Source organism: Bombina bombina, chromosome 3 (assembly GCF_027579735.1).
Source record: "Bombina bombina isolate aBomBom1 chromosome 3, aBomBom1.pri, whole genome shotgun sequence".
NCBI lineage: Eukaryota > Metazoa > Chordata > Amphibia > Anura > Bombinatoridae > Bombina > Bombina bombina.
The window spans coordinates 1240156922-1240180397 of record NC_069501.1 but is presented as its reverse complement, the minus strand read 5'-3'; the positions used below and the strand labels follow the sequence as shown (position 1 = coordinate 1240180397).

At 39.4% G+C, this 23476-nt stretch overlaps 1 long non-coding RNA gene across 1 annotated transcript in view; it reads left to right on the top strand.

Moving 5' to 3' along the window:
- LOC128652155 (uncharacterized) overlaps positions 1 to 23476 on the top strand; it is a 37610-nt gene that overhangs the window by 11434 nt on the left and 2700 nt on the right. Inside the window, exon 2 of the long non-coding RNA XR_008401284.1 lies at positions 262 to 384. This is a non-coding gene — a long non-coding RNA (uncharacterized LOC128652155). The remainder of the gene's footprint in view (positions 1 to 261; positions 385 to 23476) is intronic.

The following is a 23476-nucleotide window of genomic DNA, read 5'->3' as shown; positions in this document are numbered from 1 at the left end:
TGTGTTAGGTGAGTTTTTGAATAGGCTATTTATTTTTTACTAATGTAAAAGTGATTATTACTCTTGATATATGAAATTGCTGTTTCTGCTAATTAAAAACACAATCCAATAAAATGATCTGAACTTGTAGGGAGAGCAGAACTTATGATCATATCTGTATAATTATTAAAGGGAAATGATACCCAAATGTTAAAGCACTTGAAAGTGATGCAGCATAACTGTAAAAAGCTGACTAGATTTTGCTGTTTCTCTCATTCACAGAGAGATTGCCTGGTATTTCGGGGCTGGACTGTACTGTTAAGTCAGGATCAGACTGATATGCTTCAGGAAAGTTCTTCTCTGTGAACGGCACATGTTGAGCAAAAAGAGGCTGCTTCTAGGGTGGTAACTAGCCATAGATTAAGCTATTATGCTATTGTTCTTTCCCAGGTTGAGCGCTTCTCTCCTTTTATTTATAGAAAATATCACCTGAACATCTCTATGTAAAAAAGTATATTTAGCTCAAAGTTTCCTAATTATTCTCACCCCACTGTAAAGAGACTTTAGTCCCAGGACTTCCAAGGGAGTGTGCATCTGGCATGTGCAGGTAAAGTCATGCTATTTTCCTATTCAGTTTAAAGGGGCAGTAAACTTACAAACTAATGTTATATAATTCTGCACATAGTGCAGAATTATATAACATTAGCTTACCGGCAGCTTTATACATTAAATTATTGCAAATAAATTATAAGTAAAAGCTCCTTTTACCAGAACGCTGCTCTTTGTTCTACTGAGCGGATCTGGTTTTTCCACAGCGCATCGCAGTAACACTGTCTAGTCACAGTGTGCCCGGTCGCGCCATTAAAATGCATGTAGCTCGCTCCCACTCTGGTCTAGTAGCAGGAGCGAGCTACATTCATTTTAATGACGCGACCAGGCACACTGTGACTAGACAGTGTTGCCGGATGCGCTGTGGAAAAACCAGACCCGCTCAGTAGAACAAAGAGCGGCGTTCTGGTAAAGAGAGCTTTTACTTATAATTTCTTTGCTATAATTTAATGTATAAAGCTGCCGGTAAGCTAATGTTATATAATTCTGCACTATGATACAACCCCTTTGTTGTATCTTTTTGATTAGGGAGCTGACCAAACCCTCTCTTTGGTTAATGCACACCACCCAGTTCAGGTGTGTTCCAGTTTAATAATTGTGTCATATATATAAAGCTAAGGAACTCTGCATAGACATAATTTGCTGCAGTGTGGATACTGATTAGCGTTAGGACCAGTCTATTTGGGACATCTTGTAAGTGGTGACTGGCTTAGCAGAATATGATCATATTGTGTGACTAAGATCCCATTTTTATTTAAAAGCATATTTTTCTGAAAATATTCTTTGCAACTTAAATATATGTCGATATTATTGTGAGATGTCTATTCCCAATCTTATTTGAACAGTGCAAGTATATTTAGCAAATTGAAGTGTATATTTAGATATGCTATAATTATGTGGACTCTAGTGGTAGAATATGTACCTACACATTCTTGTTGGTAATTTTAATAATTGTTGGTCACCTTGGTAGCACTTCCACAATGTGTGTGCTAAGTTGCAAACAGTCTTTTTGTGGTGTGCTTAACCAAAAAAAAACCTTTGTTGTATCTATATATATATATATATATATATATATATATATATATATATATATATATACATCAATGTAAATATTTGCATAGGAAATTAGCACATCTAGGCAAGATTCCCTGCTTGCTTTTTCCAAGAAATACTTAATATACAATGTTACCAATACACAAGAGAATTCTGGGTAAGATATGCAAATTAGATATGCAAATTCTCAGTTTTTTTGCTTCAAAATACTGTTTTAACACAGCGATCCTTTTAACAGGATTATTGCAGCAAACCACTGCTGCAATAATCCTGTTAAAAGGATCGCTGTGTTAAAACAGTATTTTGAAGCAAAAAAACTGAGAATTTGCATATCTAATCTGCATATCTTACCCAGAATTCTCTTGTGCATTGGTAACATTGTATATTAAGTATTTCTGGGAAAAAGCAAGTGGGGAATCTTGCCTAGATGTGCTAATTTAATAAATTTATATATATATATATATATATATATATATATATAACACTATATACACATACACTCCAGCAGGTAAAATTAATTATTGTGAAAACATTAAAGGGGAGGAAAAAATGACAGTACACTGTCCCTTTAAAGGTAGACTTAGAGGGACACAAAACTTCAAATTTTTCTTTTGCGATTTAGAAAGAGCATGCAATTTTGAACAACTTACCAACTTACTTATAATATCTAATTTGCTTTTTTCTCTTGATATCCTTTGTTGAAAAGCATATTTAGATAGGCTCAGTAGCTGCTGATTGGTAGCTTCACATGGATACCTTGTGTGATTGGCTCACCCATGTGGATTGCTATTTTTTCAGTAAGGGATATCTAAAGAATGAAGCAAATTAGATAATAGAAGTAAATTCGAATGTTATTTAAAATTGTATTCTCTATCTGAATCATGAAATAAACAATTTGGGTTTAATTTCCCTTTAATTTGCATTCTTTTATATTCTGTATTGCAATCATATAACAATTAGATTCTTTTGCACAGGTGAGCAATTAGGAGAGACCCCCACCGTATCCTTCTGGGGGCTGTTTCAAGTTTTTCCAATCTCTGCTGTAATTAACTCTTTGCTCCCAGCAAGCACTCCAGGCTGATGTGACCATTGATATTACAAGGCAACAAAGTCTTTAGATGGAACAGTAACGTCACAAATTAAACATTCATGATTCAGACAGAACATGCAATTTTAACAAAGGATAACAAGAGAACTAATCAAAATTCATAAAAGAAGTAAATTGGAAAGTTTTTTCAACTTTAATACTCTTTAATCCACTAAAGTTTAATTTTGACTTTACTATCTATTTAACCTCTTCGCTACCATACATTTCAGGAAAAAAAACTTGCCCAGAGAGTACCAGAAAATTGTAAGCATTTTTTCTATCACTCCATTTAAACAGAAATAGAGCCTTTGGGGCATATTTATCAAGCCTGTGTTTCCGGCGAGCCTTCTAAAGACTTCTGATCCATAACCTGTCCACCTGCTCTGAGGCGGAGGAAAGAAATCAACCCGATTGAATACGGCCGCGAATCTGCAGGGGGCAACATTGCACCAGCAGTTCACAAGAACTGCTGGTGCAATGATAAATGCCGACAGCGTATGCTGTCAGCATTTATCAATGTGCAGCGGACATGATCCGCTATATTGGATCATGTCTGCTCGCACCATAATAAATAGGCCCCTTTGTTTTTTTATTTACCTATGAAAAATATATATATTTTAAAGAAGCCAACCTAAAGTAATAATCTAGGCCCATTTTGGTATAGTTCATACAACTATTTGGTCGCCAAATACAATAATGTAGACAAAATCGTTAACTTTTTCACAAACTTTGGGTTTCTCACTAAAATGATTTACACACAACTACTACAGTCATAAGACAAATGATTGTAAAAGATTCTCTGGGATCCCCTTTGTTCAGAAACAGTAGGCATGCGTGGCTTTGCAAGTGTTTTTTCGGCAATTACAAGGCCATTGATTGCAGGTGCACACTACACTTCTGAAATTCCCAGCAGTGAAGGGGTTAATAAGTTAGCTTGCAAGGTTAATTTTTACTGTAGTGTAGAGATTACCCCTCCACCTGACACTTCCCCTTCCCTGCTTCCTATCTGATCCCTCCCAAACACCTCTCTTCTATCCACCCCCCCCCCACACACACACACACACACTTAGACTGGTCAACACCATCTTAGGTACGGCCAGTCTTTTTATTTATTTGTTTAGTGTAGGAATCCCTCTTCAACCTTCCACATCCCAGATTCCCCCAAAAGCTCTCTAACCCTCCCCCCTTTCACTGCCCACTGCCATATTTGTTACTGGTAGCCAGTCTGGTAGTAACAAATTACTTGTTTTTTTCTTTTCTTTTTGTTCTGTAGTGTAGCGGTCTCCCTCACACTTTCTCCTTCAAGATCCCATTTTATCTGTAGTGTAGGGTCCCTCTCCCCTTACAAATTAATATACGAACGAATGCACCAGCAAAGTTGAAAGAAAACAACAACAAACAATCATCAGTATTCATTCATTTTCTTTAAATTACTTTTTAGGGTACAATACTTACACTAACATACACTGGAGAGTACGCTAACCTGATCCTTCCTATTAGAGTGGCCTGGGCTCCGGCAAGAAGAGGATCGAGTTAGCGCTCTCTCCAGATCATGTTAGTATACGTATTGTAGAAGAGTTCACCTGTAGCTTTGAAACATTTGCATTAGATTTAAAGAAAACTAATGTAAATGTTTGATTAAAATTCAGTATTCGTTTAAACTAAACAAATACCGAAGTCATGTTTTCAGTTCAGGAACAGGTGGCTGCTGGTATATTCTAAACAAAAATTTCATCTGAAACAAAAATCTCTTGGCTGCACAAGTCTAGTGTAAACTCTTGCAGCGCTACTAAAAGTCCACTGTCGGGGCGGAGCCGGAGAGCTTAGGATATGGCCGCATGTCTTTAGAGCTCCATTAAGATAGTGGCTCTGATTGCGTGCCATCACCTAAGACGTGCAGAAGTCTTCATCCAGACGGCATCTTCTAACTTCATCCATTCGGCGCGGAGCGGGTCCATCAGCCAATAGAGTGCCAGCTCAATCCTATTTGCTGATTGAATCAGCCAATAGGATTTTTTCTACCTTAATTCCGATTGGCTGATAGAATTCTATCAGCCAATCGGAATTGAAGGGACGCCATCTTGAATGACGTCATTTAAAGGAACCTTCATTCAGTCGTAGCTGTGGAAAGAAGAGGATGCTCCACTTCGGATGTCTTGAAGATGGACCCGCTCCGCGCCGAATGGATGAAGATAGAAGATGCCGTCTGGATGAAGACTTCTGCACGTCTGGAGAACCACTTCTGCCCGGTTGGATGAAGACGTCTCCCGGTAGGGTGATCTTCAGGGGGTTAGTGTTAGGTTTTTTTAAGGGGGTATTGGGTGGGTTTTAGAGTAGGGTTGGTTGTGTGGGTGGTGGGTTTTAATGTTGGGGGGGGATTTGTCATTTTTTTTACAGGTAAAAGAGCTGATTACTTTGGGGCAATGCACCGCAAAAAGCCCTTTTAAGGGCTTTTTGTAATTTAGTGTAGGGTAGGGCTTTTTTTTATTTTGGGGGGGCTTTTTTATTTTGTTAGGGGGATTAGATTAGGTGTAATTAGTTTAAAAATCTTGTCATTTGTTTATTATTTTCTGTAATTTAGTGGGGGGGGGGTTTGTACTTTAGATAATTGTATTTAATTTAGGGAATTAATTTAATTATAGTGTAGTGTTAGGTGTAATTGTAACTTAGGTTAGGTTTTATTTTACAGGTACTTTTGTATTTATTTTAGCTAGGTGGTTATTAAATAGTTAATAACTATTTTATAACTATTCTACCTAGTTAAAATAAATACAAACTTGCCTGTAAAATAAAAATAAACCCTAAACTAGCTACAATGTAATTATTAGTTATATTGTAGCTAGCTTAGGGTTTATTTTATAGGTAAGTATTTAGTTTTAAATAGGAATAATTAAATTAATTATAGGAATTTTATTTATATTTATTTAAATTATATTTAAGTTAGGGGGGGTTAGGGTTAGACTTAGATTTAGGGGTTAATAACTTTAATATAGTGGCGGCGACGTTGGGGGCGGCAGATTAGGGGTTAATAAATGTAGGTAGGTGTCGGCGATTTTAGGGACGGCAGATTAGAGGTTAATAAAATTTAACAAGTGTTTGCGAGGCGGAAGTGCAGTGTTTTAGGGGTTAATATATTTATTATAGTGGCGGCGATGTCCGGTTCGGCAGATTAGGGGTTAAAACATTTTTTTAAGTGTTTGCGATTTGGGGGGGGCTCGGTTTAGGGGTTAATAGATAGTTTATGGGTGTTAATGTACTTTTTAGCACTTTTATTAAGAGTTTTATGCTACGGCTTTGTAGTGTAAAACTCTTAACTACTGACTTTTAAATGCGGTACCAGGCCTGACAGGAGAGGGTCTACCGCTCACTTTTTGGCAGACTCGTAATACCGGCGCTATGCAAGTCCCATTGAAAAAAGAGTATACGCAATTGACGTAAGTGGATTTGCGGTATTTCCGAGTCTGGCCCAAAAAGTGAGCGGTACACCTGTACCTGCAAGACTCGTAATACCAACGGGCGTTAAAAAGCAGCGTTGGGACTCGTAATCTAGCCGATAGTTTCTAGGTACATCCAACAATAGGCAGAGGAATAAGTACGTTTTAATACTAGCCTGTTTTCTGTTTAAATGTTATAGAGTTTAACAGACCGACCTTAGTTGGCACGCGAGGAGCGTGCTTCCCTTTTCCCTATGTTTTCATGTTTTACCCCTTGTTCTCCTAGTTTAACTGATCCCAGCAAAATATCATTGAAAAGTAGAATATATTCTGTTAAATATAAAAAAAGTAATATTTTGCAGCATTCTGGATCAAATTGTTTCTAATTTCTTTGTTATTAATGTTATTGATATGTATTTCAGCAATTCAAGGCGTCACTCAAACAAAACTACTCTAATTGTCATGTTGTACACCAACTTCACTCAAATTTTATTTTCCTTCAAGGGATGTAGCTCTCACTGCAGGTATGTTGGAGACCCACTCTCACACCCTTCCAAATACTTACACATTAATTATAATTTAACAAAACAAAAACATGTCTTTACATAGTTTCATTTTAGCAACCCAAAATGTTAAAGGGTTGAATTCTCCCACTAAATATTCAGTGGCCTTGAACTGGTTCAGGAGACACCAATGTAATGTTGTTTTTATCCAGGAAACACATTTTGCCAGACCCTCTGAACCAAGATGTACCTTTAGAGATTTCCCTAATGCTTATTTAAGTTCAGCAACCACTAAGCATAATGCGGTAGGAATTCTACCACACCTTTCCAACAATACAGAAAGTAGTGGACCAGGAGGGTAGATACATAATTCTAATGGGTACACTTGTTTACAGACTAATTACTTTAGTTAACCTATATTGTCCTAATACACACCAAGCCCCCTTCAATAGAAAAGTTATGGACCTACTGCTTAGCATCCAAAAGGGAATTGCAATTGAACGAGGGGATCTAAAGATTGCTCTGGAACCCTCTTTAGACTGCTCTAAAGGAAAAAGCCATGTACCTCTCAAATCTTTGAAAAGCATCTCTCAATTCCTCCGTTCAGCTACATTAATAGATGCTTGGAGATTACTCCATACAGATAAGAAAGACTACGCATTTTTCATATTCCCACAAGGTGCTCACTCCCGTTTAGACTATTTTTTTATAAATCAGACTGGTCTAACTTCACTGGTACAAGCAGATATCAAAAATACAACTTGGTCAGACCATGATATGGTAACATTAGAACTGAATTGGCAATAAGGCGCTATATCTCCTTATATTTGGAAACTGGATGAGGCAATGTTATATAATCCAGAAGTTATACAGAGTGTCTAAAAAACAATATCACAGAATATTTTCAATTTAATACACCAGAATCCACTAATATGGCGACAATGTGGGAAGCCCAGAAAGCTGTGATAAGGGGGGAATTAATAAAGAAGAAATCGCAAATAAAACGCAAACAAAACGAGAATTATACTAAATTACTGACAGAGTTAAAGGACTTAAAAAACAAAAAAGAGACCAACTAAATGTAGATCTCTTGAACAAACTACAGACAGCTAGGAAAGCGCTGAATGACCTTCTACACACGGATGCATATGCCAAAGCCCTATACCTTAAAAAAACTACTTTAATGGAAGGAATAAAGCGGGCACTCTATTAGCTAGGGCACTTAGGCTCCTACATTCAAAAAATCACAAATGGCGAATCCTCAGTCCTAGATAACAAGGGAATAGCTACAGCCTTTAAACATTTTTATGTGCAACTACATAATTTGCCATGACATGGAAAATTATATCAATACCACAAAACTCCTTAGCTTATCGAAAATAAAAGCTCAAGGCATGGATTCACCCATAACTGTCAGGGAAGTTTTAGAAGTAATAGAGGCTTTGCCATATGGAAAAAGTCCAGGACCGGACAGATTCTCCAACACCTACTATAAAACATATAAAACTTTATTGGCGCCACATTTAAATGGACATGAAACCCAAATTTTTTCTTTCATGATTCAGATAGAGAACACAATTTTAAACAACTTTCCAATTTACATCCATTATTTAATTTGCTTCCTTCTCTTGATATCCTTTGCTGAAAGGTTTATCTAGGTAAGCTCAGGAGCAGCAAAGAACCTAGGTTCTATTTGCTGATTGGTAGCTGCATATATATACCAATTGCCATTGGCTCACCCATGTGTTCAGTTAGAAACCAGTAGTGCATTGCTGCTCCTTCAACAAATGATACCAAGAGAATGAAACAAATTAGATAATAGAAGTAAATTAGAAAGTTGTTTAAAATTGTATTATCTATCTGAATCAAATAATTTTTGGGGGTTTCATGTAGTTTTAACTAACCTATTTAATGCAATTGATGGTGGGGAATCTTTCCCCAAATCTTTTTTAGAATCCCACATTTCGGTAATACCTAAACCCAATAAAAATCCAACCCTGACAGGGAACTATAGATCTATCTCCTTATTAAATTCTGATCTTAAAGTGAAAGTAAATCCTATCTTTTTACGCTAGGATTTACTATTGAAACAAATAAAGGGGACTTTCATTCATGAAGTATAAGATACTTCATGTAGAAAGCTCCTTTATTTGATTCAATCGATCGCCGTTTTTACCTTGTACAGCAGATTACCCACTAAGACTATAAAATCTAAATAGGACTAGGGTAGGTAATAATAAATAGTAAATACGCTAATGATTCAAAAACCAATTGGGAGATATAATTTGTAAAAAGTATAAATTTATTAATCACACAGTGGAAAAAATAAAACAAGTATAAAACAGGTCGAAGCCTAGACTTAGTAATAAGCATTATTCAAAACCTAAGTTTAATAGTAAGTAAGTTATATGGTATATATAATAACAATCGAAGGTAATTAATTCTGCCCTTTAGACTAGCTCATAGAAAGCAGATTAAAAGGGGAGTGATTAACCACAATGAAAGATTATATAAATATACAGTGCCCTAACATAAAACTGTAGCAACTGAACACATCTAGTGCATAAACAAATATATTAAAAGTAGTACTTGGTGTCGTGGGGCTTCCTATATAGGGCTACCTATGGCCCTTATTGGTTAATTGGAAGGGGATGTGTGAGTATAGGATTTCCTCAATAAAGGTGGTATTCAGTGGTTCTCCAGCCTTTTATTTATGTAAAGGTATTCTTAGTCATGGTCCATTCATAAACAAGGTGAAATGCTTAGAAATCACACATTGCTTCATCCTTATTTTCTATACATACTGTGGTATAGTTCATAGGTATTGTAGTGTATAATAATAAGTTCGTAAACATATGGCTATTGCATTGCAAATACAGCCATCGGATGAGCTGAACTACTTAAAAATCCAGCTGAGTAATTGACCGCTGCTGCAAACACTCACCTAGAGGTACCGCTCTCGTATGTTGCAGCCTGATCCAATGCTATTTAGTACGATCACCTGCATACGGTAGTTTTATAATCAGTGCACCTTCATGTCTGTATACTATTTTTTCATCAACTTTGATCTCACTGCTGCTATTTTTTAAGCTTTTTTAAGCTTTGTTCTTACTGCTGCTATTTTAAAGGGACATAATACTCATATGTTAAATCACTTGAAACTGATGCAGTATAACTGTAAAAAGCTGACAGGAAAATATCACCTGAGCATCTCTATGTAAAAAAGGAAGATATTTTACCTCACAATTTCCTCAGCTCAGCAGAGTAAGTTCTGTGTAAAAAGTTATACTCAGCTGCTCCCAGCTGCAGGTAAAAAAATTAAAAAAAATGAAGAAATGAACAGCAGCCAATCAGCATCAGCAGTGCTGAGGTCATGAACTCTTACTGTGATCTCATGAGATTTGACTTGACTCTCATGAGATTTCATAGTAAGCTTCCTTTACCTGATTGGTGAAATAATATGAGAGTGCACGATGCTAGTCCCTTCAGATGTCCCAGGACAAACACACTAAAATGCTGCTTAGAAATCCTTTACAATGGGAGGTGGCTAATGAGGAACTTTTGAGGTAAAATATCTTTCTTTTTTACATAGAGATGTTCAGGTGATATTTTCTAATCAGCTTTTTACAGCTATGGTGCATCACTTTCAAGTGTTTAAACATTTGGGTATTATGGCCCTTTAATACGCTGGACGTCCAGTTTTATGTTTACTACTTTTAATATATTTGTTTATGCACTAGATGTGTTAAGTTGCTACAGTTTTATGTTAGGACACTGTATATTTATATAATCTTTCATTGTGGTTAATCACTCCCCTTTTAATCTGCTTTCTATGAGCTAGTCTAAAGGGCAGAATTAATTACCTCCGATTGTCATTATATATACCATATAACTTACTTACTATTAAACTTAGGTTTTGAATATTGCTTATTACTAAGTCTAGGCTTCGACCTGTTTTATACTTGTTTTATTTTTTCCACTGTGTGATTAATACATTTATACTTTTTACAAATTATATCTCCCAATTGGTTTTTCAATCATTAGCGTATTTACTATTTATTATTACCTTTCCTAGCTTAAGCTAGTCCTATTTAGATTTTATAGTCTTATTGGGTAATCGTCTCTTACGTACCCCTATCTATAGGAATTGTTACCCTAGCTCTAGCACCAGTATATCCACTTCTTTCTTGTTTCCTATTGTTCTTTTGGGTTTTTTTGAGGGGGACCCCTTATATACTTGGCAGAGGGTAGATATTAGCGCCAATTCTACTTCCACTACCTTGTACAGCAGCCCACGGCAAAAAAAAAATTTGGCTAAGAGGTGACGTTTTCATCTCTTAGCCAATAGCCGTGCAGCAAATCCGGCTCCCATGGGTGCCAAGCCGTCACCTCTTAGCCAATTTTTTTTTTGCCGTGGGCTGCTGTACAATTAAAAAACGGCGATCGATTGAATCAAATAAAGCAGCTTTCTACATGAAGTATCTTATACTTCATGAATGAAAGTCCCCTTTATTTGTGTCAATAGTAAATCCTAGCATTTGTAAAATGCTAGGATTTACTTTCACTTTAAGATCTATTCTAAAATATTAGCAAATAGAATTAATCAAAAACTCCCATACTTGGTCCATACAGATCAAGTAGGATTTGTCCCACATAGAGAAGCGGAGGGACAACACCATCAGAGCACTGCAACTATTAAATAACATCAAAGTACATAATATACCCTCCATACTCATATCCATGGATGCAGAAAAAGCATTTGACAAACTAAATTGGAAATTTTTATCACAAACTCTTCAAAAATTCGGATTTGGCCCCAAAATTATTGCTAGGATATCACACTTATATTTGGCCCCCACCACTAGAGTAAAAGTCAACGGTCTCTTATCTGATTCCCTAGAGATAAAAAATGGTACTCGACAAGGATGCCCATTATCACCTCTCCTCTTTATCCTCACAATGGAAGTGCTTGCTTCACGTGCTCGCTTAAATGACCAGATCTCAGGCATAAACTTAGGAAAAGAAGTAGTTAAACTCATGATGTATGCAGACGATGTGTTGGTGTCACTCGCCTCTCCTAATTTGTCCCTCCCTCACTTCATGAAAGAAGTAGACACCTTCGGAAGATTCTCGTATTTCTCCATAAATGCCCAAAAAACGGAAATGCTTAATATTTCTCTTTCCCCTTCAGATTTCCTCTCTCTTGGTAGAATATGCCCTTACAAACTACAACATCGTTCCTTTAAATATTTAGGAAAAGAACTTTCCAATAACCATTGTACATTATTTGACCTAAATTACAAGAAATGACTAACCGATATTCAAATTACCCTGAAAGAATGGCCTATCAAAACCATATCGTGGTGGGAAAGAATTCAAACAATCAAAGTGACAATCATGCCCAAAATTATGTTCCTCTTCCAAGCAATTCCCATCTTACTTTCACCCAAATATATTCACAAATCACAAGCGTGTATTAACACATACATATGGGGATCAGTTAAACCTAGAATTCAGAGCAAAACTTTGTATAAATCATTAGATGAGGGAGGTCTGGCATCACCCAATATTCTTTCATATTATAAAGCCATTACACTACAGAGAGTTATAGAATGGCACACAGGTACACAATCAAAAGCGTGGGTAGTTAAGGATTCTTGTATTTTGAATAACCCACATGTGGGAGCATTATGTTGGGTTAAAGAGGTATTAATCTCATGGGACAAATTAATTGGAAACACAACAGGAATATCTTCTCCCTTCTGTCCTTAGTCACCTATTTTTCTAAATAGCGAATTTTTAGGAGCTGCCATCTCTAAAACGTGCTCTCTTCAACTTTGTGGAGATTCAATCCCTATAATAAATCTAATAGAGAATAGCAAACTTAAAACACAACAAATGTTGATATAGGAGATGGGAGAAATTTTTAGCTCCTAGATAAAATATGCACAGGTACATCATTTATTGCAGACATCTCCTTTCAGACTCGATTTCCTGCGATACCCAACCACATTTGAAAAAATGTGTCTGGAAGGACGCATGAAAAGGGGCACACTGTCTTTAGCCAGACGTTTTTTGATAGAATCACACACTTGTACCTTACCCACATACACTAATAAATGGAACACAAAAGCCATATGAACATAAAAGAATGGCAGACCATCATTAGACGCACTCATAGATCTTCCGAAAATATCTTAACATCACGAAAGTCTGCCTACTTCCGAAAGAGGCATTGAACAAAACTGCCGAATACGCCAGTCTAATAAAACCAATATAATTACATTTTGCTCCCTATTCATATACCCTGGTATATTCAGAGCAATGACCAGGTCAACTCTTGGCTAATTATAGAGCACTTCCTATAGTACCACATATTTATATTGAGGTAAGTTTTAAAAGGACAGTAAACATATTTATAATGCGATAAGGTTTAAAGGGAAAGTAAACACCTTGAAATGCTTACAGTGGGGCAAAAAAGTATTTAGTCAGCCACCAATTGTGCAAGTTCTCCCACTTAAGAAGATGAGAGAGGCCTGTAATTTTCATCATAGGTATACCTCAACTATGAGAGACAAAATGTGGAAACAAATCCAGACAATCACATTGTCTGATTTGGAAAGAATTTATTTGCATATTATGGTGGAAAATAAGTATTTGGTCAATATCAATAGTTCATCTCAATACTTTGTTATATATCCTTTGTTGGCAATGACAGAGGTCAAACGTTTTCTGTAAGTCTTCACAAGGTTGTCACACACTGTTGCTGGTATTCTGGCCCATTCCTGTATGCAGATCTCCTCTAGAGCAGTGATGTTTTGGGGCTGTCGCTGGGCAACACAGACTTTCAACTCCCTCCAAAAGTTTTCTATGGGGTTGAGATCTGGAGACTGACTAGGCCACTCCAGGACCTTGAAATGCTTCTTACAAAGCCACTCCTTCGTTGCCCGGGCGGTGTGTTTGGGATCATTGTCATGCTGAAAGACCCAGTCACATTTCATCTTCAATGCCCTTGCTGATGGAAGGAGGTTTGCACTCAAAATCTCACGATACATGGCCCCATTCATTCTTTCATGTACACAGATCAGTTGTCCTGTTCCCTTTGCAGAGAAACAGCCCCAAAGCATGATGTTGCCACCCCCATGCTTCACAGTAGGTATGGTGTTCTTTGGTTGCAACTCAGCATTCTCTCTCCTCCAAACACGACGAGTTGTGTTTCTACCAAACAGTTTTACTTTGGTTTCATCTGACCATATGACATTCTCCCAATCCACTTCTGGATCATCCAAATGCTCTCTAGCATAATTCAGACGGGCCTGGATATGTACTGGCTTAAGCAGGGGGACACGTCTGGCACTGCAGGATCTGAGTCCCTGGTGGCGTAGTGTGTTACTGATGGTAGCCTTTGTTACGTTGGTCCCAGCTCTCTGCAGGTCATTCACTAGGTCCCCCCGTGTGGTTCTGGGATGTTTGCTCACCGTTCTTGTGATCAATTTGACCCCACGGGGTGAGATCTTGCGTGGAGCCCCAGATCGAGGGAGATTATCAGTGGTCTTGTATGTCTTCCATTTTCTAATTATTGCTCCCACAGTTGATTTCTTCACACCAAGTTGCTTGCCTATTGCAGATTTAGTCTTCCCAGCCTGGTGCAGGTCTACAATTTTGTTTCTGGTGTCCTTCAACAGCTCTTTGGTCTTCACCATAGTGGAGTTTGGAGTGTGACTGTTTGAGTTTGTGGACAGGTGTCTTTTATTCTGATAACAAGTTCAAACAGGTGCCATTAATACAGGTAATGAGTGGAGGACAGCGGAGCCTCTTAAAGAAGAAGATACAGGTCTGTGAGAGCCAGAAATCGTGCTTGTTTGTAGGTGACCAAATACTTATTTTCCACCATAATATGCAAATAAATTCTTTCCAAATCAGACAATGTGATTGTCTGGATTTGTTTCCACATTTTGTCTCTCATAGTTGAGGTATACCTATGATGAAAATTATAGGCCTCTCTCATCTTCTTAAGTGGGAGAACTTGCACAATTGGTGGCTGACTAAATACTTTTTTGCCCCACTGTATGTAAAATGTTCAGTTATGCATAATTAAACAACTTTGCAATATATTTTCATAATTTATTTTGCCCTCTTTTCATGTAATTTAGCTCTCTCAGATCTTCAAATGAACCCTGCTGACGTCTCAAGGCTAACTCTGCTACATATACGTCCATAACAGTCTTTATAAGATAGCAACTGCAAAACAGTTACTAAATGTATGAAAGTGATAAGCCTTGTTGTCTGCTAACTACAGTCCGGATTGGCTCCTCCAAATAAGGCAAATGAAGGGTGGAGTTTGGCTATTGAAAAATAATTGCAGTAAGGATGTTAATTTGTTTAAAAAAAAAAAGACTTGGCTAATATGTTATTCTATACAAATAGTGATAACAAAAGGTGGGAAAGTGTTAGAGGCTAAATAAATTCTAGTACTGTAGGAGTAGTGCTAGAACTTTAAAGGGACAGTAAAGTGAAAATAACCTTTTTGATTCAGACAGAACATACAATTTTAAACAACTTTCCAAACTTGCTTTGTTCTCATGGTATCCTTTGTTAAAAAATAGGGAGGCTAAGCAGCAGCAAAGCACTACTAGGAGCTAGCTGATGATTGGTGGCTACACAAATATGCCTCTTGTCATTGGCTCAGCCAATGTGTTAAGGTAGCTCCTAGTAGTGCATTGCTGCCTCTGTGCCTATTCTTCAAGAAGAGATACCAAGAGAACAAAGCAAATTTGATAATAGAAGCAAAATTGAAAATTGTTAAAAAAGATATATATATATATATATATATCTACATATCAGTGTTCTTTATAAACCGGTGCACCAACTGGCTGATTTTACTGACCACCCAGCTAATGTTTTAGCTAATATTAAGCTAAAATAAGTTAATATTAAAAAATCTGAATTTTTTTTTTTGTACAAATGATCATTAAAGGGACACTGAACCCAAATTTGTTCTTTTGTGATTCAGATAGAGCATGCAATTGTAAGCAACTTTCTAATTTACTCCTATTATAATTTTTTCTTCGTTCTCTTGCTATCTTTATTTAAAAAGAAGGCATCTAAGATTTTTTTTGCTTCAGAACTCTGGACAGCACTTGTTTATTGGTGGGTGAATTTATCTACCAATCAGCAAGAACAACCCAGGTTGTTCACCAAAAATGGGCCGGCATCTAAACTTACATTCTTGCATTTCAAATAATGATACCAAGAGAATGAAGAAAATTTGATAATAGAAGTAAATTAGAAATTTGCTTAAAATTGCTGCTCTATCTGAATCACAAAAGAAAAAAAACAGAATTTATGTTTACCTGATAAATTACTTTCTCCAACGGTGTGTCCGGTCCACGGCGTCATCCTTACTTGTGGGATATTCTCTTCCCCAACAGGAAATGGCAAAGAGCCCAGCAAAGCTGGTCACATGATCCCTCCTAGGCTCCGCCTACCCCAGTCATTCGACCGACGTTAAGGAGGAATATTTGCATAGGAGAAACCATATGATACCGTGGTGACTGTAGTTAAAGAAAATAAATTATCAGACCTGATTAAAAAACCAGGGCGGGCCGTGGACCGGACACACCGTTGGAGAAAGTAATTTATCAGGTAAACATAAATTCTGTTTTCTCCAACATAGGTGTGTCCGGTCCACGGCGTCATCCTTACTTGTGGGAACCAATACCAAAGCTTTAGGACACGGATGATGGGAGGGAGCAAATCAGGTCACCTAGATGGAAGGCACCACGGCTTGCAAAACCTTTCTCCCAAAAATAGCCTCAGAAGAAGCAAAAGTATCAAACTTGTAAAATTTGGTAAAAGTGTGCAGTGAAGACCAAGTCGCTGCCCTACATATCTGATCAACAGAAGCCTCGTTCTTGAAGGCCCATGTGGAAGCCACAGCCCTAGTGGAATGAGCTGTGATTCTTTCGGGAGGCTGCCGTCCGGCAGTCTCGTAAGCCAATCTGATGATGCTTTTAATCCAAAAAGAGAGAGAGGTAGAAGTTGCTTTTTGACCTCTCCTTTTACCGGAATAAACAACAAACAAGGAAGATGTTTGTCTAAAATCCTTTGTAGCATCTAAATAGAATTTTAGAGCGCGAACAACATCCAAATTGTGCAACAAACGTTCCTTCTTCGAAACTGGTTTCGGACACAGAGAAGGTACGAGAATCTCCTGGTTAATGTTTTTGTTAGAAACAACTTTTGGAAGAAAACCAGGTTTAGTACGTAAAACCACCTTATCTGCATGGAACACCAGATAAGGAGGAGAACACTGCAGAGCAGATAATTCTGAAACTCTTCTAGCAGAAGAAATTGCAACCAAAAACAAAACTTTCCAAGATAATAACTTAATATCAACGGAATGTAAGGGTTCAAACGGAACCCCCTGAAGAACTGAAAGAACTAAGTTGAGACTCCAAGGAGGAGTCAAAGGTTTGTAAACAGGCTTGATTCTAACCAGAGCCTGAACAAAGGCTTGAACATCTGGCACAGCTGCCAGCTTTTTGTGAAGTAACACAGACAAGGCAGAAATCTGTCCCTTCAGGGAACTTGCAGATAATCCTTTTTCCAATCCTTCTTGAAGGAAGGATAGAATCTTAGGAATCTTAACCTTGTCCCAAGGGAATCCTTTAGATTCACACCAACAGATATATTTTTTCCAAATTTTGTGGTAAATCTTTCTAGTTACAGGCTTTCTGGCCTGAACAAGAGTATCGATAACAGAATCTGAGAACCCTCGCTTCGATAAGATCAAGCGTTCAATCTCCAAGCAGTCAGCTGGAGTGAGACCAGATTCGGATGTTCGAACGGACCTTGAACAAGAAGGTCTCGTCTCAAAGGTAGCTTCCATGGTGGAGCCGATGACATATTCACCAGATCTGCATACCAAGTCCTGCGTGGCCACGCAGGAGCTATCAAGATCACCGACGCCCTTTCCTGATTGATCCTGGCTACCAGCCTGGGGATGAGAGGAAACGGCGGGAATACATAAGCTATTTTGAAGGTCCAAGGTGCTACTAGTGCATCCACTAGAGCCGCCTTGGGATCCCTGGATCTGGACCCGTAGCAAGGAACTTTGAAGTTCTGACGAGAGGCCATCAGATCCATGTCTGGAATGCCCCACAGTTGAGTGACTTGGGCAAAGATTTCCGGATGGAGTTCCCACTCCCCCGGATGCAATGTCTGACGACTCAGAAAATCCGCTTCCCAATTTTCCACTCCTGGGATGTGGATAGCAGACAGGTGGCAGGAGTGAGACTCCGCCCATAGAATGATTTTGGTCACTTCTTCCATCGCCAGGGAACTCCTTGTTCCCCCCTGATGGTTGATGTACGCAACAGTTGTCATGTTGTCTGATTGAAACCGTATGAACTTGGCCCTCGCTAGCTGAGGCCAAGCCTTGAGAGCATTGAATATCGCTCTCAGTTCCAGAATATTTATCGGTAGAAGAGATTCTTCCCGAGACCAAAGACCCTGAGCTTTCAGGGATCCCCAGACCGCGCCCCAGCCCATCAGACTGGCGTCGGTCGTGACAATGACCCACTCTGGTCTGCGGAAGGTCATCCCTTGTGACAGGTTGTCCAGGGACAGCCACCAACGGAGTGAGTCTCTGGTCCTCTGATTTACTTGTATCCTCGGAGACAAGTTTGTATAGTTCCCATTCCACTGACTGAGCATGCACAGTTGTAATGGTCTTAGATGAATGCGCGCAAAAGGAACTATGTCCATTGCCGCTACCATCAAACCTATCACTTCCATGCACTGCGCTATGGAAGGAAGAGGAACGGAATGAAGTATCCGACAAGAGTCTAGAAGTTTTGTTTTTCTGGCCTCTGTCAGAAAAATCCTCATTTCTAAGGAGTCTATTATTGTCCCCAAGAAGGGAACCCTTGTTGACGGAGATAGAGAACTCTTTTCCACGTTCACTTTCCATCCGTGAGATCTGAGAAAGGCCAGGACAATGTCCGTGTGAGCCTTTGCTTGAGGAAGAGACGACGCTTGAATCAGAATGTCGTCCAAGTAAGGTACTACAGTAATGCCCCTTGGTCTTAGCACAGCTAGAAGGGACCCTAGTACCTTTGTGAAAATCCTTGGAGCAGTGGCTAATCCGAAAGGAAGCGCCACAAACTGGTAATGCTTGTCCAGGAATGCGAACCTTAGGAACCGATGATGTTCCTTGTGGATAGGAATATGTAGATACGCATCCTTTAAATCCACCGTGGTCATGAATTGACCTTCCTGGATGGAAGGAAGAATTGTTCGAATGGTTTCCATTTTGAACGATGGAACCTTGAGAAACTTGTTTAAGATCTTGAGATCTAAGATTGGTCTGAACGTTCCCTCTTTTTTGGGAACTATGAACAGATTGGAGTAGAACCCCATCCCTTGTTCTCCTAATGGAACAGGATGAATCACTCCCATTTTTAACAGGTCTTCTACACAACGTAAGAATGCCTGTCTTTTTATGTGGTCTGAAGACAACTGAGACCTGTGGAACCTCCCCCTTGGGGGAAGCCCCTTGAATTCCAGAAGATAACCTTGGGAGACTATTTCTAGCGCCCAAGGATCCAGAACATCTCTTGCCCAAGCCCGAGCGAAGAGAGAGAGTCTGCCCCCCACCAGATCCGGTCCCGGATCGGGGGCCAACATTTCATGCTGTCTTGGTAGCAGTGGCAGGTTTCTTGGCCTGCTTTCCCTTGTTCCAGCCTTGCATTGGTCTCCAAGCTGGCTTGGCTTGAGAAGTATTACCCTCTTGCTTAGAGGACGTAGCACTTTGGGCTGGTCCGTTTCTACGAAAGGGACGAAAATTAGGTTTATTTTTGGCCTTGAAAGGCCGATCCTGAGGAAGGGCATGGCCCTTACCCCCAGTGATATCAGAGATAATCTCTTTCAAGTCAGGGCCAAACAGCGTTTTCCCCTTGAAAGGAATGTTAAGTAGCTTGTTCTTGGAAGACGCATCAGCTGACCAAGATTTCAACCAAAGCGCTCTGCGCGCCACAATAGCAAACCCAGAATTCTTAGCCGCTAACCTAGCCAATTGCAAAGTGGCGTCTAGGGTGAAAGAATTAGCCAATTTGAGAGCATTGATTCTGTCCATAATCTCCTCATAAGGAGGAGAATCACTATCGACCGCCTTTACCAGCTCATCGAACCAGAAACACGCGGCTGTAGCGACAGGGACAATGCATGAAATTGGTTGTAGAAGGTAACCCTGCTGAACAAACATCTTTTTAAGTAAACCTTCTAATTTTTTATCCATAGGATCTTTGAAAGCACAACTATCTTCTATGGGTATAGTGGTGCGTTTGTTTAAAGTGGAAACCGCTCCCTCGACCTTGGGGACTGTCTGCCATAAGTCCTTTCTGGGGTCGACCATAGGAAACAATTTTTTAAATATGGGGGGAGGGACGAAAGGAATACCGGGCCTTTCCCATTCTTTATTTACAATGTCCGCCACCCGCTTGGGTATAGGAAAAGCTTCTGGGAGCCCCGGGACCTCTAGGAACTTGTCCATTTTACATAGTTTCTCTGGGATGACCAACTTGTCACAATCATCCAGAGTGGATAATACCTCCTTAAGCAGAATGCGGAGATGTTCCAACTTAAATTTAAACGTAATCACATCAGGTTCAGCTTGTTGAGAAATGTTCCCTGAATCAGTAATTTCTCCCTCAGACAAAACCTCCCTGGCCCCATCAGACTGGTTTAGGGGCCCTTCAGAACCATTATTATCAGCGTCGTCATGCTCTTCAGTATCTAAAACAGAGCAGTCGCGCTTACGCTGATAAGTGTGCATTTTGGCTAAAATGTTTTTGACAGAATTATCCATTACAGCCGTTAATTGTTGCATAGTAAGGAGTATTGGCGCGCTAGATGTACTAGGGGCCTCCTGAGTGGGCAAGACTCGTGTAGACGAAGGAGGGAATGATGCAGTACCATGCTTACTCCCCTCACTTGAGGAATCATCTTGGGCATCATTGTCATTGTCACATAAATCACATTTATTTAAATGAGAAGGAACTCTGGCTTCCCCACATTCAGAACACAGTCTATCTGGTAGTTCAGACATGTTAAACAGGCATAAACTTGATAACAAAGTACAAAAAACGTTTTAAAATAAAACCGTTACTGTCACTTTAAATTTTAAACTGAACACACTTTATTACTGCAATTGCGAAAAAATATGAAGGAATTGTTCAAAATTCACCAAAATTTCACCACAGTGTCTTAAAGCCTTAAAAGTATTGCACCCCAAATTTGGAAGCTTTAACCCTTAAAATAACGGAACCGGAGCCGTTTTTAACTTTAACCCCTTTACAGTCCCTGGTGTCTGCTTTGCTGAGACCCAACCAAGCCCAAAGGGGAATACGATACCAAATGACGCCTTCAGAAAGTCTTTTCTATGTATCAGAGCTCCTCACACATGCGACTGCATGTCATGCCTCTCAAAAACAAGTGCGCAACACCGGCGCGAAAATGAGGCTCTGCCTATGATTTGGGAAAGCCCCTAAAGAGAAAGGTGTCTAAAAAAGTGCCTGCCGATATAAACTTATCAAAATATCCAGATTAAATGATTCCTCAAGGCTAAATATGTGTTAATAATGAATCGATTTAGCCCAGAAAAAGTCTACAGTCTTAATAAGCCCTTGTGAAGCCCTTATTTACAATCTTAATAAACATGGCTTACCGGATCCCATAGGGAAAATGACAGCTTCCAGCATTACATCGTCTTGTTAGAATGTGTCATACCTCAAGCAGCAAGAGACTGCTCACTGTTCCCCCAACTGAAGTTAATTCCTCTCAACAGTCCTGTGTGGAACAGCCATGGATTTTAGTAACGGTTGCTAAAATCATTTTCCTCATACAAACAGAAATCTTCATCTCTTTTCTGTTTCTGAGTAAATAGTACATACCAGCACTATTTTAAAATAACAAACTCTTGATTGAATAATAAAAACTACAGTTAAACACTAAAAAACTCTAAGCCATCTCCGTGGAGATGTTGCCTGTACAACGGCAAAGAGAATGACTGGGGTAGGCGGAGCCTAGGAGGGATCATGTGACCAGCTTTGCTGGGCTCTTTGCCATTTCCTGTTGGGGAAGAGAATATCCCACAAGTAAGGATGACGCCGTGGACCGGACACACCTATGTTGGAGAAATTGGGTTTAGTGTCCCTGTAAATACATTTATGTTAAATACATTTGCATTGTAGAAAATAATATTAGAAAATATTACACTGCCCCCACCTGGCTACTTCATAATGCCACCCGGCTACTTCATAATGTTACCCATATACTTTATAATGCCACCCGGCGACTTCTAAATGCCACCCGGATACTTCATAATGCCACCCAGCTACTTCATAATATCACCCAGCTACTTCATAATGTCACCAGGCTACTTCATAATGCTACCCATATACTTCATAATGCCACCCGGCTACTTCAAAAATGCTACCCATATACTTCATAATGCCACCCGGCTACTTCATAATGCCACCCGGTGACTTCTAAATGCCACCCGGCTACTTCATAATGCCACCCGGCTACTTCATAATGCTACCCATATACTTCATAATGCCACCCGGCTACTTCATAATGCCACCCAGCGACTTCTAAATGCCACCCAGATACTTCATAATGCCACCCAGCTACTAAATAATGCCACCCGGCTACTTCATAATGCCACCTGTCTACTTCATAATGCCACCCGTCTACTTCATAATGCCAACCAGCTACTTCATAATGCCAACTGGCTACTTCATAATCCCACCCAGATACTTCATAATGCCACCCAGAAACTTCATAATGCCACCCAGCTACTTCATAATGCCAACTGGCTACTTCATAATGACACCCGGACACGTCATAATGCCAACCAGCTACTTCATAATGCCAACTGGCTACTTCATAATGCCACCCAGATACGTCATAATGCCAATCAGCTACTTCTTAATGCCAACTGGCTACTTCATAATGCCAACTGGCTACTTCATAATGCCCCCCAGCTACTTCATAATGCCAACTGGCTACTTCATAATGCCACCCGGATACTTCATATTGCCGCCCAGCTACTTCATAATGCCACCCGGCTACTTCATAATGCCAACCAGCTACTTCACAATGCCAACCAGCTACTTCATAATACCACCCAGCTACTTCATAATACCACCCAGCTACTTCATAATGCCACCCGGCTACTTCATAATACCACCCAGCTACTTCATAATGCCACCCGGCTACTTCATAATACCACCCAGCTACTTCATAATGCCACCCGGCTACTTCATAATTGCAACCGGCTACTTCATAATGCCAACTCGCTTCTTAATGCCACCCAGCTACTTCATAATGCCAACTGGCTACTTCATAATGCCCCCAGCTACTGCATAATGCCAACTGGCTGCTTCATAATGCCACCCGGATACTTCTTATTGCCGTCCAGCTACTTCATAATGCCACCCGGCTACTTCATAATGCCAACCGGCTACTTCATAATGCCAACCAGCAACTTCATAATGCCACCCGGCTACTTCATAATGCCACCCAGCTACTTCATAATGCCACCCAGCTACTTCATAATTGCAACCGGCTACTTCATAATGCCAACTCGCTTCTTAATGCCACCCAGCTACTTCATAATGCCACCCAGCTACTTCACAATACCACCCAGCTGGCAAAATGTTCTGTGGAGAACACTTCAACCAGTATTCATTACATTTGGCATGCCTTCGATAGGGCTTTAAAATAAAGTTGTTATTGAGCCTATT